The sequence below is a fragment of the Marmota flaviventris genome, chromosome 16 (genome assembly GCF_047511675.1).
Source record: "Marmota flaviventris isolate mMarFla1 chromosome 16, mMarFla1.hap1, whole genome shotgun sequence".
Lineage (NCBI taxonomy): Eukaryota > Metazoa > Chordata > Mammalia > Rodentia > Sciuridae > Marmota > Marmota flaviventris.
The window spans coordinates 44,465,598-44,484,820 of NC_092513.1; the positions used below are offsets into that span (position 1 = coordinate 44,465,598).

At 39.7% G+C, this 19,223-nt stretch overlaps 1 protein-coding gene across 3 annotated transcripts in view; it reads left to right on the plus strand.

Moving 5' to 3' along the window:
- Window positions 1-19,223, plus strand: part of Kctd1 (potassium channel tetramerization domain containing 1) — a 186,414-nt gene that overhangs the window by 91,091 nt on the left and 76,100 nt on the right. The gene's annotated exons all lie outside the window — the stretch shown is intronic.

Sequence of the window (19,223 nt, forward strand, 5' to 3'; positions counted from 1 at the left end):
TCTGGTCTCTGTGCTAACAGTCAGACTACACAGAAGTGTATAGGAGGTTCCCAGCCAAGCTTGCTGTGGGGCACTGAAACATTTCTGCCTGTCTGTCCCTAGCTCTCCCAAGCTCAACATCTGGGGTAGGAGGAAGATAGAGTGGCACTGGAGCACCAGAGCAAGCAAGCTAGCCTAGACACGGAACCTACTTGGGCAAATCAAAATCAGTTCATCTCTCTGGGCTTCAAGGGTCGTTATCAAAGATGTGGAACTACATCCACCCTAAAGTTACTTAATCCTCAACAGTACCAAGTACCAAAGTCCAGACTGGGATTAGGGCCTGAAGTGTTAGATGCTTCTTCCCTTATTATTTTACCTAGAGTAATGTATTCATGAGTGTAATTCAAGTTACACTCATTTTTTTGGATACTCTTCTCTAGGAGCCAGAAACAAGAGGTTCTGGGGATCCAGTTCTGCAGGCAACAGTAGTCATAAGAGGTTTTACCACTTCAGCCTCCTTGACACTGAGCAGAAGTAGGAATTTTGGCCCTAAAGTTGGAGGTGTAGTTCAGGCCTTTCAGGGACAGATGTCAGGTACCTACCTCTGTGCTTTTTCCAAAGTGGAAATTCCAGTTCTGGACAAACTGACCCTTTGAGAGGTTTACTAGCTAATTGGCAAGCCTCAAGGCCAACTGAGAAAGGGGCTGTGAATGGCAATATAAACAGCACAGTTCTCTAAAAATACACAAGACCTGTAGGCTGTGTGTCTTTTCTGTACTGCTGGTATAAGTATTCCATTTCTGACAGGTAGGTTGTTTTAGAGAGTTTTTAAGGATAGGAGTTTGCGTTTGCATTTTCATTGGAAGCAAAAATAAATGTTCACATTATTTCCTGATAAATTAGAAATACTTAAACCCTGGGTTAGAATTGCACCTTAGTAATTAAAAGTCTAAGAAAGTTTCTTGAAGCATATACGTACTTGGAATAACAATGAAACGAGTTGTCTTCTTGCATCTGTCTGCTGGTCTCTTGACACTGGTGTCATAGAGAATTGTGACTTAACAATCCACAAAAGATTAGGGTCTTTTTGGTTGTCATGGTCATTGTTGGTTTTGTTTTGTTATAAGGAGTTCAATCCCCCTGCTACAGTCTTTCGTTTACCTGAGATAAATCAGTTTCATAAAATTATACACTGATGCTTTTATTATTTTTGAATTATTGTCAGGTAACTCCCAAGTTATATTCACATTTGAGGGTCCATGTGTTGTTTATGATTATGACTCTCAAACAAGATCTTAGCGTTGTCTAAGGCTAAGACTTAGCCTTAAGTGTCATTTTGTTAAAACACTCCATAAAGTTGTTCTATTTGCATCTTTCTCTTTCCCTCTATTTCACTGTGAATGGAACCTAGACCTTGCACATACTAGGTAAGCTCTCTTATCACTGAGCTACATCCTCAGTCCTCTTTGCACGTATGTAATTTTTAGTTTTTCACTTCTGTTAGAATAAACTTTTTTTTTTAATGAACATTAAGATGTTTAAGGAACTCTTTAGTAACTTCTGAAGAACTCACGCTGAGAAGTCTGAGCAGTTTTAAGTATGAAACAGCTGTTTATAGTTTAAGTAGAAAGCCAATATTAAACTTTTCCTTCTGTATTTATTAAAATCATTGTAATGATTGAGATCCAGGGCATTTTCCAGGAATTAATGACTGGCCAGAGTTACTGGCCAGTGGCATTTCTTGAGGCCACCAAGTCTCCTGAATGGTTGTTAATCCCCAGGAAATGCCCTCTGTACTTAAGCTTCAGTCATTATTCCTTCATTAGTTCTTCACTCTAACCTCAGTACCGACAGGCCTCATCAAGTGGTGCCTCTGAGCCCGCTGCTGACCGCATTATTATAGACTTACTCATAAGACAGAGGTCACACACTGATGCTTTGATTCTCTTCTAATGCTTTAAGTCACACCCCCCCCCCCAACAAAATAATGAAGAATCTATTACTTAAAATGAATTTATAGCAGTCCCACTTTATCTATGGGATATGTGTTCCAAGACCCCCAGCAGATATCTGAAGTCACAGTTAGTAGCAAACCCTATATATCCTATGTTTTTCCCAGACATGAATTCGTACGATAAAGTTTGATTCATAAATTAGGCACAATAAGAGATTAACAATAATGATAAAACAGTAGAACAAGCATAACAAAATACCGTAATAAAAGTTATTTAAAACGTATGAATTGTTCATTCCTGGGATTTTTTCCATTTAGCATTTTCACACTGTTGACCTTGGGAAGTGAAGCCATGGGTAGGGGAGGACTGCTGCACTCATTTTTTTTTTTTTTTTTTCTTTTTAAAGTCTTGATGGTGGTAACAAGTGTATCATTTATGGGACTGGTAGGAAATGAATGCGCCCAGGGATAAAAAAGATTATGGGATTTGGGATTCTTACTCTTATGAAATATCTGGCTTTTGGGAGGTGGGTTTTGTAATGATTCCTTTGTCAACTCTAATTTGGTTCAGTGGGTTGTGTTACAAGTAAAGGGTAGTTTCAGCCCCCTTTCCCACCACTAAGCTATTGAAATGATTCAGTTAATGGTGCAGCATGCTAGCTCCTAAGTGCCATTGTATTTAATATATTTTATTTTTAATTTTATTTATGGGGGGGGTACTAGAAATTGAATCCAGGGCCTTGCATGTGCTAAAACACATACTATACCACTGAACTATGCCACCAGCCCACATACTCTATTTTAAATAGCTTAACACTGTATCCTGCATCATCATATTTATTCTCTTTGCATGAAAATCACAGCATTTTTTTCCTGCCTCAGAGAACAGTATGGGTAATAGAGTTTGTAATTTTACTCTAGATCATTCATAGGGAAAAAATACTAATGGAATTTTAGATTCTACATGTCATAGTTGTTGCTAATGTTTTTGTAGACTGTGCCTCTCCTCAGTACCAAACAAAAGTATGCACATAAGCTCACTGTAAGATTGTAGGATATATTTAGGGGCTGAAGATGTAGCTTAGTGGTAGAGTATGGGCTTTACCTGAGACCCTGAACAGCACAGGAAAAAAAAAAAAAAGTACTTAGTATTTGCAAGCTTTTGACAAAAGTGTTTGGTTGTACTTGCTTGGCCCTAATCCAGATTATTTCCGGAACTACTTTTAAGGAATTCTGTAAGTAGGAAATCTATTAGCATAAAGATTCTGGTGGTGCACATCCACTATTTATGTTTGACTGGCCTCACTGTGAACCAGATTTGCTCCTTACAGTGTCTAAGCTAGACACAGTCTCAACCACCCAGCAGATGCACACAATTGTTCCTTAATTTACTTTGGGGAAGAAGCCAGAGGCTGACAGCAGTGGGAATCCAGTTTTCACTCAGGTACTACAGTGGGAAGGAAGAAGCAATATTGGATTTATGTATTTCATAGGAAAAAAAGCATGCAATTTATCTATTATTGAAGTAATTGCTGAAGTTCTATTTTGAATTTGAGGACTAGGTGGGAGAGAGAACTTTTTTTCCCCTTAAAGATGGAATCAAATGTCTATGCTTATGAAAGGAGTATAATAATTGTAACAAGACTTCTTTGCAATAGTTATTTCTTTAAGGAGCTACAAAGATAACTGCCTTGTTTAAAACAGGTATTTTCCTTATTTTGATGTGACTACATTCCTTTTTTGAACAACAGAATGTTTACAGTCTTATGAAAACTTCAAGTTGGTGGAGGAACTGAATGTCTGGTTCATAAGTACATAACTTTCTTTATTCATTCTGGAAATAGTTACTGAGTACCTACCATTTTGGGTTTTGTACCAGTAATCTATAAATCTATAAATCAGTTTTCTACTGGCAAGTAATCTTGGTGAGATTTTGACCTTTTTATATATTAAAACTTGATTAGAATAAAAATAAAAGTTGATGCATTCTGTGTTTTGCAGCAGTCATTTTAGGAAAGCAATCTGTAATTTTATATCCTCTTTTATGTACTCATATTAATATTGCAATCAGTATTTGGAGATATAAATGTGTGTGTGTGTGTGTGTGTGTGTGTATAATCTCATACTAGGAATTGAACCTAGGGGCGCTTAACCACTGAGCCACATCCCCACACCTTTTTTTTTTATTTTCATACAGAGTTGAGTTGAGTCTCAGTTGCTGAGACTGGCTTTGAACTTGTGATCTTCCTGCCTCAGCCCCCACTAGCTGCTGGGATTACAGGCATGTGCCACTGGACCTAGATATTATTCTTATTTGTTCTTGAGATGAGATCTTGCTTTGCTGTTCAGATTGGCCTTGAACTCAAGCTTCCTGAGTAGCTGGGACTTAGGCATGTACTACTACACTAGGCAAGGTATATTATTTTAAACTAATATAACCCATATCAAATGCTAATTCACTATGTAGTAATGCTAATGTATGAAGTAAAAAAAAAAATGCTGCCAAACAAGAATATGCATACCATTAATCTAAAACTTAAATCTTTTTTTTAAGTTGTAAATGGACACAGTACCTTTATTTTATTTATTTATTTTTATGTGGTACTGAGGATCAAACCCAGGACCTCACAGGTATGAGGCAAGCGCTCTACCGCTAAGCCACAATCCCAGGCCAAACTTAAATCTTTTTTGAGCCTTAAAATCCGGCTGTCCATGCTGGGGATGTAACTCAGTGGTAGACTACTTGTCTTGCATGTGTGAGACCCTGGCTTTGATCCCCAGTACTGCAAAAATGTAAAGCATATTGTCTGCCATTAAAAAAAAAAAATCTGGTGCGCCATGCAAATATTACCTAAGGGCCACCCTCTTGTCATTGCTAAGTACATTTTTTGTAAGGAAAAGCCCTTCTTTCCAGAGAACTGCTAGTTTTATGTGAGATCACCTAGGTATGGCTCTTGCTTTGGCCTCTGCCAGTCAAAGACATCCACTTAAGTTATATAATAAAAACTTGGTTTCAAGTTACCTTTTGGCGTCTTAGCTGCCACTTCAAAAACAGAATCAATAGAAGAGATCCTGTATAGGTACCTGTGTTAAAAGTCTTGGAACCAAATATGTAAACCAGTCATCTGTGGGTCTGTCATATGACAAAACATTTATTTCTAGAATCTGTTTGACTTCTATCCACGTATCATTTGCTGCGTTATAGCAATTGGTCAAGGTGCCTTTTTAAAGACGTCTTTGGAGAATTTAGATAAGGAATAGAGTAGTGTGAATTAATTGGCCCCAAACGGGATATTGATTGACCTTGATAAAATGAAATGAAAGAAAATGTAGCCTTAGGATTTGAAACATTGAATGAGGACACTTCAGCATTTTTTGATATTCTGAGATGCTGAACACATTGTTCATGGAGCATCTCTGTGCTTGCTAGTGCTGCCAAGAGGAGCAGGATTCAGATGTCGCTTTCAGTGAGGATTCTCAGAGGATGGACAAGTGAGTGGATTAATCTCCTGAAGCGGAAGACATTCTCTCCTTGATACATAAATATCTGAGTGGGAACAGGTGACCCCTTAAAGTTTGGAGCGTCAAACTTCTTTTGGGTTTTAAGATTCGGCTTGCACTTCTCCTTCAAGAGTGGACATCCCAGAATGGTACTGAGTTTCTGTACATCAGAAGGAGCTTCTGTGTGTTCTGGAAATGAATGATTCCACCCCTGAGATGCCTCACTGCAGTAGGGAGATTGCTGAATGTGAGGGTGTGTTATCTCATGCCCATGACTATAGACTGGATCACAGACCCTGCTGTACTTGCTGCGACTGCAGGAAACTGAACCCCAGAAAGGTTTTAGGTTTTCCGTGATTCTCTAAAACCTTCTATTTAACACTTTGTTTTCTTTCTTATATATTTTTTTAAAGTTTTTAAAATTTTAAGACAGGGTCTTGCTATATTGCCCAGGCTGACCTTGAATTTGAGATCCTCCTGCGCCTCAGTCTCCCAAATCTCTGGAATCACTGTGCACCACTCAGCCTGGCTTCTCAACACTTTCTTTGTCATTGGATTGCCTTCCTTTCAGCTCTTCTTTAACGGACTGATGGAGTCTTCTTTCACCCTTCAAAAAGATCCATTTATTATAGAATGATGAGCTTGCATTAGTGGTACTTTTTTATATGTCATATCTTAAATTTTGCCCAACTCTTGGGTAACAGGATATTTTTTAAATAACAGAAATAGGAACCATGTTATAGTATTGTAAGGCCAGGGTGTTTTGGTTTTTTTGTTGTTGTTGTTGTTTTTTAAATCACATGTGCTTTTAAATCACTGTGCATGTAGTTTGCTTTGGGTTTTTCACATTTTCAGTCCCAGTGGGAACTTCCTTTTTACAGAGACCTTCTACATTCTGAGGTGTTTGACTTCAGCTCCTGCTTTCACCCAGGCAGTGACTTTGGTGGTTGTTTTTAATCTCGTGAGGGTTTAGACAGTGTGATGGTGCAGGTCTCCCATGGTGAGCCCTTATATAACTTGAGAACTGAGGGAGGCTGGGGTGATCTTGAAGAGGAGGATGGGGGACTGGCCAGAGCCACTCAGGTGTTTTCCTCCCAGCCCTGTCTCTACCAACGCCATCAGCCACTTAAAAATCCTCTTTGTAATTTTTTTCCTGGAGGATCCAGATTCATTCACACCTGAATTAGAATTACTGCTTTCTCCTGACTTTCCGGCAGCAAACCCTGCAAGATGGGTGTTTTGATATGGTCTGGGAGGAAGAGGGTAAAAATGTGCCACCAGAAGGGGCTGACAGATTTAAGACAGTTAGGTGGTAGGCCTCTGGAGAGAGGCAGAGGAGTTGAGAAAGGAATGCTGAGGAATGACAGAGACAGATGTGGCTTCCTCTATGAGGAGTTCAGTTACCAAATTAAAATGTCAAGGTTAGTTGGGAAGCACGTAGCCATCAATTTCTAGTTTTACTTCATGCACCTAGACCGGGTTAACCCAATTCAGTCCAGAGTCTCACCATTCAGTCCCCATACTTATTCTCTGGGCAGAAGGAAAGGGAGTTATTATTTTATATCGTCAGTTCCCATTTGGGCTCACTCCACCAAAGTAGTGACATGCACTATAAATGTATTTAAAATCTAATTTAATATTTGTAGATTTCTCTATCCCATCCTTTCTTTAAACAAAATGATCACAGATTATATATATATATAAAATTTATTTATATATAATATATGTATATACATATAAATGCAAATGTAAGTTTGATACTTTAAAAAATTCTTCATTTTGTTATAGTCTGACAAGTAAGTGCTTATGACAAGTTTCTTGAACTTGTGGGTTAATTCTGATACCTCACACGCTGTGGTTTCTGACATGTTGTTTGAAGGACCATATCTTAGAAATGTGAAGTATTTCCACATTCCTGGCTCTCATGGGTCAGTGCGTGGACCAGTAGACCAGATCCAGGCAGGAGGGAATGCAGGGAGTGCTGGGGCATGAGGCTCTCATTTCATTGGGCCAAAATCTTCAGAGACAAGTATGATTCATTCATTGCTGAGTTTCGATGTCAACTCTTACAACCTCTAACTGATTCTGTAGCTATGAAGTGAAATATAATCGTTAATAATAACCAAGGAATACTGAAGGCTGTAAAGTGGTCCGCTGATTGGCAGCACGCACATCACTTGTTGGAAATACAAAATCTTGCTTCCTGCTCCTTCCCCTGGAATCAGCACCTGTGTTTGGGCAGGGATCCGAGGTGGTTTTGTGTACTCTGGACATCTTACGGAGTGCTGGTCTGCATGGTCTTTCATTGTAATCCTATGGAGCTCTTCAGAGAGTTATGGTTATCTTTCCATTTCACAAAAGAGGAAGCTAAGGTTAATAGGTATTAGGAACTTGCTTTAAGGCCTTGCAGCCGGCAAATAACTAGGCTGGGATCTGAACCCAGGCCTCTCTGGTTCCAGAGCCTGTGCTTTTTAAATCCACGGTCTATTGGTTCCAGATTTCTCAACTCTTCAAATAAAAGAATCCAGTAGAGAAGCTGATAGAGCATTATGTCACCTCGCTACATTAGGTGTTCTCCCACAACAACTGAAGAGAAGGGAGCTCATGGGAACACAGCACTACACCACAGTAATGCTATGTGTGGGAAACATGAAAGAGTATTTTCAGTAGGCAGTGTGCCCATGTGGCTATGTGAGAGCCCCTGGCCTTTTGCAGGGTCTGGAGACTGGGACATCCTCTCTTGACAAACCAAACCACTAATGGTTAAGAACAGACTCCAGAGCCAGGACCCTGGACCAGATCTCAGCTCTGCCCAGGCCTCCCTGTGCATCAGTTCCCCTCCTTGGTCAGATGGGGTATGCATCTGTCCCTCTTAACTTTTTGAAAAGTGCTAAGGAGGTGAGTACTATTGGAACATTTGCTGTCCTTTGGTTCTCTTACCACAGAATGTTACATGTGAAAAACTGCAGTTCTTTATGATCAAGTCCCAGCCTCAGGCTTCAGCTTTTCTCTCGGAAGAAGCCTGTCCAGGTGCTGGGCAGGGCCCCTGTGCTGTATCTTTTGGGGCATCCATGGACCCTGGCCAGTAGCACTGCTACTGGTATTCTGGTACACATGAAATCCCAGGGCAGGTTCTTGCACTCCAGCCCTCTCAGACTGTCCCTCTGCTCATGAGGACCTCACGGACCCATGCACGGGAAGGCTTTTTTCCAAAGCCTATTTCCCCCTCCTCTGCTCCCTTTTAAGATTTGCCTGTGCTGTGGTCCAAATAAGAGTTAACTCTATACCTTCTTGTAGGTTTGTTCTGCAGACCCTTCCTATTTGTCTTACAAAGCCTTGGGAATTTTCAAGTGTTAAAGGTGATTGAATATCCCACTTGTGGAAGTAATTGCTGCCCCAATCCAAGAGACTCAAAAAAGTTGACTTAGAATGAAATTAGCAGTCAGCCTGTCAGTCTGCCTGCCTCCCTCCCCAGCCCTTCCTTCCTTCCTTCCTTCCTTCCTACCTACCTACCAAGGGGTGCTCCATCTCTAAGCTATATCCCCAGCCCTTTTTATTTTTTATTTCCAGACAGGGTATCTCTACCCAGTTGGCCAGGGCGATGAGATGCTGGGATTACAGGCATGTGCCACTGTGCCTGGCTAACAGTGTTTCATAAAGACGTTAAATTTGGTTTGAAATGACTTGGAATTAAGGGTGTGATCATAATGCTGGGATTCTTAAAACTGAAGGTTGTTTTATGTTTTAGCAGTTACTGTCATAAATCTCCTCATTTGAGTATACTAGAAGTAAGCCTCTGGTTTGATCCTATGTTATGTATTTGCATTTCCCTAATGCATAAATGGGTTACAGTTTTCTAATACTTGAACTCTGTCTTGGATAATATATAATAATTAATAGGCCGGGCACAGTGTGCATGCCTGTTATCCCAGCTACTTGAGAGACTGAGGAGGATCTCAAGTTCAAGACCAACTTGGGCAACTTAACAAGACCCTGCTTCAAAATTTAAAAAGGTCTTAGGGTGAGTTTTAGAGCTCCCCCGGGTTCAATCCCCTGTACTGGGGGAAAAAAAATTAATAGAAGTGCCTCTTAAAGTTGAGGTATACTGATAGATGTTGTGAATAGAATACAGGATCAAGGTTAATTGGTTTTTTTATATAATATAATGCCCACAATTAATAACCTCTAGTGACTTGTATTTAGTGTGACAAAATATTCTTAGAAAGTAGAAACTATTCATATGATAATGTGGGATTGGTTACCTTTGCTTTATTTTTGCCCTTCAAACATTCACAGTTTTGAGCCTGCATAGCGCTTGTTGGGTAAGTTTGTAGCTTTTAGACAATCTGTTTTGTGAAGACAGCTCATCTAGAATTTTGGTTTCTCTTTTGTGGCTTTCATTTTGGGGGCAGTACTGGGGATTGAAGCCCAAGGTGCTTTAGCACACTGAGCAACATTTTATTTTGTGACAGGGTCTCCCTAAGTTACCCCGGTGGCCTTGAACTTGAAATCCTCCTGCCTCAGCCTCCTGAGTTACTGGCATTACAGGAATGTCCCTCTGTGCCAGGCTTGTGGCATTCTTTCTGACAGAACTATATCTTTGTAGGTTTTAGATATTTTAGGTATTTCATCTTGAACAAATGTCTTTTTTGTTGTTGTTGTTCAAGGGGGGGATAAAAAAGAAACTTGAAGAATATTTATTTTTTTTCAATGGATTGAGATAGCAATTTAAAAACATGTTGCTGTAGAAACACACAGCTCTAAATGAAAGTATAACAAGAACTTCAGAAAACTCATATGGCTAGCTTCATTTTCTGTTGCCCACAACCCACTGTTCATTCACATGTTATTTTTAAAAGTGGTGGCAGGGTATTCACAGAGCTGATGAATTTGCTGCCCTTCAGGTTCGTCATATGAGGGTGGTGATGGTTTTTAAGTTCCAGGAATATTTCTCAGAGTTTTTTTTTTTTCCTTCTTTTTTAACTTACAAGAGGTTCCAGGAATCATAGAATCCAATTACTTATGTATGTTTTCTAGAACCATCTCTTGGGATGTAAGTTATAATCTAAAAGAGATGGAAGGTGAAGGAGAATGCTCTACAGAAAAACTCTGAAAATTGGACTTGCTTCTAAAAGCATTTATTGAGTACTTAATGCATGCAAGGGTAGGAATTTGGAAGTGGGGGAAAATGGAGATGTATTTAAGAGAAGATACTGGAGATACTGCATTGGGATCTGTAGGGCAAGTCCCAGGGCTGGTGGGAGAACAGGGTCTCCTCTCATCTGGTGACCGTGCACTGGTAAACCCTGGGAACAAATGGCATATACTGGTATCTAAGAATTGGGACCCAAGGCGGCCTGACCAAACTAAAAGACTAAATATTTAAATCTAAATTTGTGTAAGCAGAGTTTGGAAATTCAAAAAATAAAATAAAAATATTTGTCAAAACTTCAAGCCTTTTCTTTGCTATAGCACTACAATCCTCTTGGGAAAGACTTAGTACAGGCTGAGTGTCCCTTATCTGAAATGTTTGGGACCAGAAGTGTTTCAGATCTGATTTCAGATTTTTTTTTTATTTTTGGAATATTTGCATCTACATAATAAGGTATCTCAGGGATGGGACATAAGTCTGAATAAGAAGTTAATTTATGTTTCAAATATACCTTATACATATAGACTGCAAGTAATTCTATATAGTATTTTTAGCCTATGTTTTACCTGGAACCCCTCAATGAGATCAGTTGTGGAATTTTCCATGGTGGCTGCATATCAAAGTTCTGGACTTTCATATAAGGGAAACTAACCCATCCATTAGAATTTTGATGTCTGAACTCAGATTAAGCTGCTACACATTCACCACATATCAGACTCTCTAAATATCCACCTGTTATTAATCCTTATATTTTAAGATTGAGTCTATGTATAATAACCCAAAGAATTCAGAACCAGTACTGAGTCTCAGTTTGTTTCACTTACCACTTTTATGATCACTAAAAGCCTAGCTCCTCTGGTACCCAGCATTAGTGACATCTCATGGTCTGTGGGATAGTCTTATTAATTATCAATTTATAAGCTAAACTTGAATAGTGCTTTACAGTTTACCAAAGACTTTCCTGTAGGTGATTTCAGTGTAAGCAGCTTTGCAGGCCTCTTCTGAGCGTCAGGTACTAGGCTAGGTAGAATGTGGGATGGGTAAAAAAAATCCTCTTCCTTGAACAGATTACTCATGGGAAGGCAGACACATAATGAGAAGAATAAGCTCTTATTGTCCATAAGTCCTGGATGCTCTATACACAGAGGAAAAGCCATGAGCAGTGGGTGCTGGAACCCTGAACATACCCATTCCACAGATGAGAAAAACGGACCCACAGAGAGCTCCGCTTTTCAACTCTTTCTACCTATGAAGAAGCCAAGTTAAAGTTCTAGTTCCAACTCCAGGTCCAGGCCTCTCACAGAGCATACTTTTTTGTTAGCTATTGTACTTGATAGCTAACAATATAAACATGGTGCAATTAGCATTAAGGGCAAAAAGGACACTGAGTACAAGAGTATATATATATATATATATATATATATATATATATATATATATGTGTGTGTGTGTGTGTGTGTGTGTGTCTTTTACATACTAAGAGAATTTTAATGTGATTTTTTTGTGTGTGCTTTTTGAGATTCAGAGCAATAACAATGACATTATGAATTAGGGTAAAACAGAATGGCCCCGTCTTCCAAATGTCAGTGCTCACCCCAGATAGCAGTGACTAGAAGCTGTGGTTTTAGGTTAATTTGGGAACAGATTCTTAATTCAAAGTCAAGTTCCCCTGCAGAGCACTTTCTGCAGTGCCTGAGTGCTGGCTGGTTCCCTGCTGGGGGATGATGCTTGCTGGGACCAGTCCCAGGTCCCTGTCACTCCTTATCTATTCTCTGACTTTTTGGCTCCCCAAGGCCTTCAATCTTTTCCAAATTACTCAGAACACTTAATTAAAAGAACTAAAGAAAAAAAAATGAACATGATTCTGATGCAGAGTTATAACCAGTAAAAAGAACCAATAAAAATGGCTATAAAGTGCCTGATAAATAGAAAATGTTTAATGACACTAAGGCACTTTACAGACAAGGGTTTGCCTGCTGGCACGGGACAACAGGCCCTCCCTGCCTGGGCCTTTCCCTTGCCTGTGGTTGGCAGCTCTTGCCCAGCCAGAACAGGCAAGTAAAAGGGATCAGCCCTCTTGGAGCAACCCGGCTTCTTACTGCAGGAACATCGTTGAGAAGTGACAATCACAGACTTGTAGAGCTTTTATTGGTGAAGACAGATAAGACCAGGGATAGAAGCCATTTTGGTAACATGGGAATAAAAGAGAAATCAAGATAAAGTCACAGGAGGAAAAAAGTATAGGGGAGGCAGATGGGGAAGGCACCTCTAGTCAAAGAGGAAAATATTACCGTCTGTTTAGAACACAAAACCCATTCCCTATTGATTCCAATAGAATCACTGTGGGATAAACCAAGTTCAAGTTGTGTGAATAATTAACTTGAATGGCCGTGGGCAAGTTACTTCTCATCTGTTAAATGGGGATAATGAGGGCACAGTAGATCCCTCTTATCCTCGGGGGATACAGTCCCAGACCTCCACATGGGTGCCAGAAACTATCTATTGTACTGAACCCTGAATACATTGTTTTTTCCTACACACACACAGCCATCATAGCTACACCTGTCACACACTGTGGTCATAACTTTTGCAGTTTGAGAAGCAAGAGCAAAACTAGCACACATTTCTTTTTCCTTCTGCATAGTTGTACAGAAAATTCATGCTTAGTGTAGATCTTAGCAACATCATCATGTGATTTTTTTTCTCATTAAAATAAAAAACTTCCCCTCCCCTTTGTTTTAATCTCAATATCTATCTCTATCTCCCTCCTCCCCACCCCTCTCTGACACAATATTTTATTTATTTATTTTTATGTGGTGCTGAGAATTGAACCCAGTTCCTTATGCATGAGAGGCAAGTGCTCTACTACTGAGCTACAACCCCAGCCCCAGACTTTCACCTTTTAAAGAGAGTATTCTACGGCTTCTCTTTGGCACATGTGAATCACCATGCATCACCACTCTTGCCCTTTAGGGTGACATGAACACAATCACTATGATGCCCTGACAGGAGATCCCATAACTGAGGTGGCCACTAAGTGATTCACCATGGTGTAGCATGTAGAGCCCGGATATGCTGGACAAGGGATGGTCCACATCCCTGGGATAGAGCTGGATACAGGATCTCCTCGTGCTACTCAGAAAAATATGCAACTTGAAACTTGTAAATTGTTTACTTCTGGAATTTCCCATCTAGTATTTTCATACCTTGGTTAATCAAGAGTACCTGAAATCTCTGAAGGTCTAATCGTGGATAAACAGAGGTCTAGTAGCTTATATTAAAAATTCATAGTGGAGCTGGGGGTATAACTCAGTGATAGAACACTTGCCTGGCATGTCCAAGGCCTGGGTCTGATCCCCAGCACTGCAGAAACAAACAAAAACCAAACGTAGTAAGTGCTCAATAGATAATAGCTTTTTAAAAATTCTGTTTTTAGAGATTACTAACAGGTTAGAAAAAAACTAGAGGGTTATATACATTTTACAGCTGATCCTCAGTATTTTCTTTTAAAGATAAACGGTCCAAAAGAAATCAAAATATTTATAAACACAGATGAAAGAATGGAAATCTGTAATCATTTGGGAAACTTACACATCTATGGTAAAATAATAATTAAAGAAAAATGGAAGTTTAGGAAGAATGAATATTAAATTATAGGTATTCCAGTTTGAATTAATATGTGACTCATTAAAATATAAAAATAAAGTTCTCAAACTTGTATTCCCTCATTTATATAATGAAGAGGATAACAAATATTCTTTATATAAAATTTTACAGGACTAATTTTGTAGTAATTTTCTTCCCTATGTAGCAAGCGCTCTTATTACTGAGCTACATTCCCAGCCCCCTCCTATCCTGCTTTTTCTTAAATTTTGAGATCAGGTCTTGCTAAATTCCTCAGATTGGCCTTGAATTTGCAATTCTTATGCCTCAGACTCCTGAGTAGCTGGAATTACAAGTATAAACCACTATTCTTGGCAACTTTAAGTGGATTTTAAGCAGAAAAAATAAAATAAAGTGACTTACAAATATTGACAACATGTTTTCAGCATTCAATAAAACTACCCATCTCATCAAAAATACATAATTTGATTTTCCCTAATATAAGCCATGAATTTATAGTACTCACTTTTTTATTAGAATGTTGTGATACCAGTAAAACAGATTCTAAATTTGTTTCAAGAAACAGGGTTGTTGTTTTTTTTCCCCCGAATTTGTTTCAAGAAGTGAGTAAAACCACTTACTTTTCTGGAATGTACAACTAAGATCTTTTAAGCTTTCATCATTAAAAACAGCACATAAGACCAGATGATATTTATAGGTTTTGTAGATAGTTTTTAAAATATTCTCATGGCCACTGAACCAGAAAGACCTCATCCAAATACAAGGAAGAATATGAAAGTTTCTGGCAATGTACTACACAGAACAGTGGTATTCTTTGTGTTAAAGTGCTCATTTGAGAGAGATTATGTCATTCTCCTAACCCCCCCCCCCCAACTTGTCTGAAACATAAATCATCAAATAATTCACATTCTAAGCCTACTTCAGTTTACTGGTTTAGAATTGATGTCAGCACCATCTATACCATGAAGTATGATCCCAGCTGGATTATTAGCCTCTCTGCATTGCTTGATCACAAGGCTATACTTCTTTCTGAGCAATCCATCCTCATGATCAACTTAGTAGCTGACAATTATGTACAACATGTTACCATAAATTCTCAGTGTATGTTATTACATATAATTTTCCTAAAAATCTTGTAGGCTAAAGAGGTTAAATGACTGTCCCAGGAAGTATAGTTAATAAATGGCAAGTCTGGGTCTATATCCCAGGTTTCTCACTGGCTCAGTCATTCAGCAGTTGTTTACTGAGCACCTACAATGTGCTGGTCATGGAGGACCCAGCGAGGAACACAATAGAGAAGGTCTAATTTCTCGTGGATTTGCCATATTAAATGGAAAGACAAACCTTGAAACTAACAGAACTGTCATTAAAACAGTGAAGTGACTGAGCTTTACACTCCTGGTAACATGCATCCCCTTTTTTCAACATTTGGGTCCCACCTACACAGAAGCAGGTCACACACACTGACAATCACAAGGGGCACTCCATGCAAACCTAGGGCACATGAAGTTGTGCCTGGCCCCATCTGCTCTTCGGTAGAGGTGGTCTCTGTCGATTAGCTACATCAGATTTGGAGTTCCCTAATTAAACTGTTAGGGGGAGGATGGGCAAACTGTATCAGAACAGGTATTAGCAAAGTTCTTTTTTTATGAACTCGAGTGGGGAACACATCTGACCTCCCCAACCTGTTGTCAGATAGGGTGGACAGCTCAGTTGAGGAAATGGAGGCCCAGGGAGGTTAGGGAGCAGAATCTGGACCAGGGCCAAGAACTCACCCTGACTCACAGATGCAGAATCTCTTTCCTGGTTGACAAAGCCCTATGTCCTCACATGCTAGGTTCTGCTTGGCTTTACAACATGCAATTGGACGCCTCCTCAATCCAGCCTCATCCTGGGCAGGTCTCCCACGCCACCCAAAAGCTGAAGGAGTCACTCAGGACTGAGTTCTTTCTTCTCCCAGACACATACTTTCCCCCAAACTGAATAGGTCTGTCAGAAAATGTGTCCCTGTCTCCTCTACTTCTGTCAAAGAAAGCAGCTACAATGTTATTGATGGGATCAAAAGAGACTGTTAAGGTTGGTAGGCACTTGTTCCGAATCCTAGGATTAGTTTTTGAGAGTGAGAGCTCCTCAGGCAGGGTTGCTGGACCCAGTTAAACCATCCTGCCCTTCCTACTCCATGTTGGACCATCACCAACCAATGTAGAAGAACCCCTGCTGAATGGGACCATGAGGATCCAGGAATAACACTTGGCCAGATGAGGTTTAGAATTGCTTCCTATCCTCAGAACCTATGCTTCTAAACTGGCAAAATGTTTGAAAATTAAAAGTTTGTAAATTAGATCAGAGTTTAAATACACAGAGGGAATTCCATTTTAGAGCTCTCATTTGTCCTTGATGTGAATTCCAATATTAGATCAGATTATTTAATGATAAACATACTTTTGTCTACAGATACAACAGTCTCTGTTGTTAATTCCAGTTAGCATTTATATGCTTTAATGGTGTGTCTTTTTTTTTTTTTTTTTTACAATGTTAGACTTCATGTAATGTATGCATTTGAGTGACTGAATTTCAACCAATGATTGAAATTTTGTAATTGATTTAGGGTTGTTTTATTCTTTTATTCGCTATATGCAGAGTAGTTCTTTTAAAAAAAATCTGATTTTTTTAAGAGTGTTAATAGCTTCATGATCTTTATTCATTGTATCCTTAAAATATTTTATTATTTTATTTTATTTTATGGTACTGGGGATTGAACTCAGGGGCACTCGATCACTGAGTCACATCCCCAGCCCTACTTTTTATTTTATTTAGAGACAGGGTCTCACTGAGTTGCTTAGGGGCTTGCTAAGTTGTTGAGGCTGACTTTGAACTCATGATCCTCCTGCCTCTATTGTCCATTTCCTGTTGACAGGAATACTGTCTCTCTTGCTCACTGCTCTATTTCCCATGCCTGGCCTACATTAGGGAATTGGAAATGCATTTTAAGGTTCATTTATCATCTTTGCCCTCCTCTCTGTAAGCAGAAAATATCTAAATATTTTACACTCATTTGAAAATATGAAAAAACTAATTTTTTAGCTGTGAAGTTTAGAAATAAAAAGCTTTTCCAGTTTCACATAAAGGAGAGAGAGAGAGGAAAAAAAAAAAAGCATCCACTGCTCTTAAATACTACCTGCTACTGAGTGCCTGGCACTGCAGTCTGCTTGGAAGGGTCAGGGATTAAGATGGCATCCCTGAAGGTTAAAGTCAAGTTCTCTGCTGTCTATGTTCCAAATCTAATTTATCTTCTGTTGATTAGTTAGCACACGGTGGGAATCGCATACGTTCGAAATCTCAAAATCTCACCTACCCTGTCAACTGTGATGTCCTGTGAGTCCCAGGTGGCTCTGGTTGGCAGGTTGAGCCCCCCTGGAGATGAGGGAGGTCCAGGACTAAGATGAACTTGCCCAAAGTCAACTCAGATTCTCTGCCTGGTCTGTGACTTAGGTCTGTACCCATGTTCTTCTGTTCTTCCCCTCTGTACCCCAAGCCTGCTCATGCTTTCTTTTCTTTTTTTTTTTTTTTTGGTTTTGCTTCCTCGTAATTCTCCTGTCTCCTCCACCCTTCATGGGCTCAACCTCCAACCATGGAAAGGCAATCAGGAAGAAAGCCTTTTATGAAGGCACTTCTTTCACAAAATCATCCATCCATATATAGTATTTGCTCAAAGTATAGGTCCATAGAGCAAAACTGAGAATTTCTTCAGGAGGGGACTCCAACTTTGAGGACCAATGTTATAATTTGGGTTTAGGGAAAAGTGTAAAAGGAACTCTGGACATACTGCTCTGAAATACCAAGAAAATAAACATCAACCATTTACAAAGCAAACTTCTAGAGAAGAAAGGGGAACGGACCAGACAAGGGCTTGTATCCTGTCTGTCTGTCTAGCCATCAACCTTGGGGCTTCGCTGATGTAGTTATTGTTTAGCATGCTCTTCTCAATCTCCTATTTGATTCTATTAATATCAGGATGCATCATGTACTGTATTAGGAAGTACCAGAGTTTTAAGTACAGGAGACTGAATTACAGGAAGGATGTGAAGTAGAGTGACTTACCACTAGTCCCATTATACAGGATTTGATCACAGACCCAGTCATCTTGATCATTCACAACTACAGAAATTAAAATCAGTCTTCTTAAAGTTATTTACTATCATTTGGAAATGTGTGTTCCTTTCAGCTTTAAAAACAAAATCCTTGTGTACCATTTTATTTTAAATTTAAAGACTATGATCTGAGAGGACAGAGTTAATAAAATGATAAAAAAAAAAAAAAAAACCTATCTGTTTTTTCTTTCATTCTGACACCTTTTTTTTTTTCCAATTGGTCTGTGTCTCTGGTCCCTATCTTCCTTTGGGATTTACTCTTTGTTGTCCCTTCTGGGGGTGCAGAGAAAGCAAAGGAGGAGAAAAAGATTCTGAACTGAGAGACATGGTAGATGAAAATGCATGAGCAGAGGCCTTTATACAGGAGAGTTTATGGAACATTCTAGAATATTCCAGAACAGAAAGTCTATGAGCTTAGAGCATAAAGAGGGATAGGGAAGTGGTGAAAGAGAAAATCGAAGGGCTCTTCATGGTCCCATCCTTCAAATGCCAAGGCCGTGGGAAAGGTTTCAAGCTTCACCTTATAGGCAGGGCAGTTATGGAGGGGTCTTAAGTAGAGAATAGAATCCAGTTTACTGCCTCCTCCTCCTCCTCCTCCTCCTCCTCCTCCTCCTCCTCCTCCTCCTCCTTCCCCCCTCCCACTTCTCTCCCCGCCCAGCATTGAGACTGGAGATGTGGATGGTGGGTTGTAGAGGGGTGATGAAGGACAAGGACTCGGATGGCCTGCTGGGGTGAGATGTTGATATTTGGGAGTTGGCAGCCCCAGGTCTTGGAGGTGCTGGCATAGCAACAAGGTGAACTGGGGTGCTGCATATTGAAACAGGGGCCCCTGCAGGGGAGCTGAGGGGAATTTGACAGG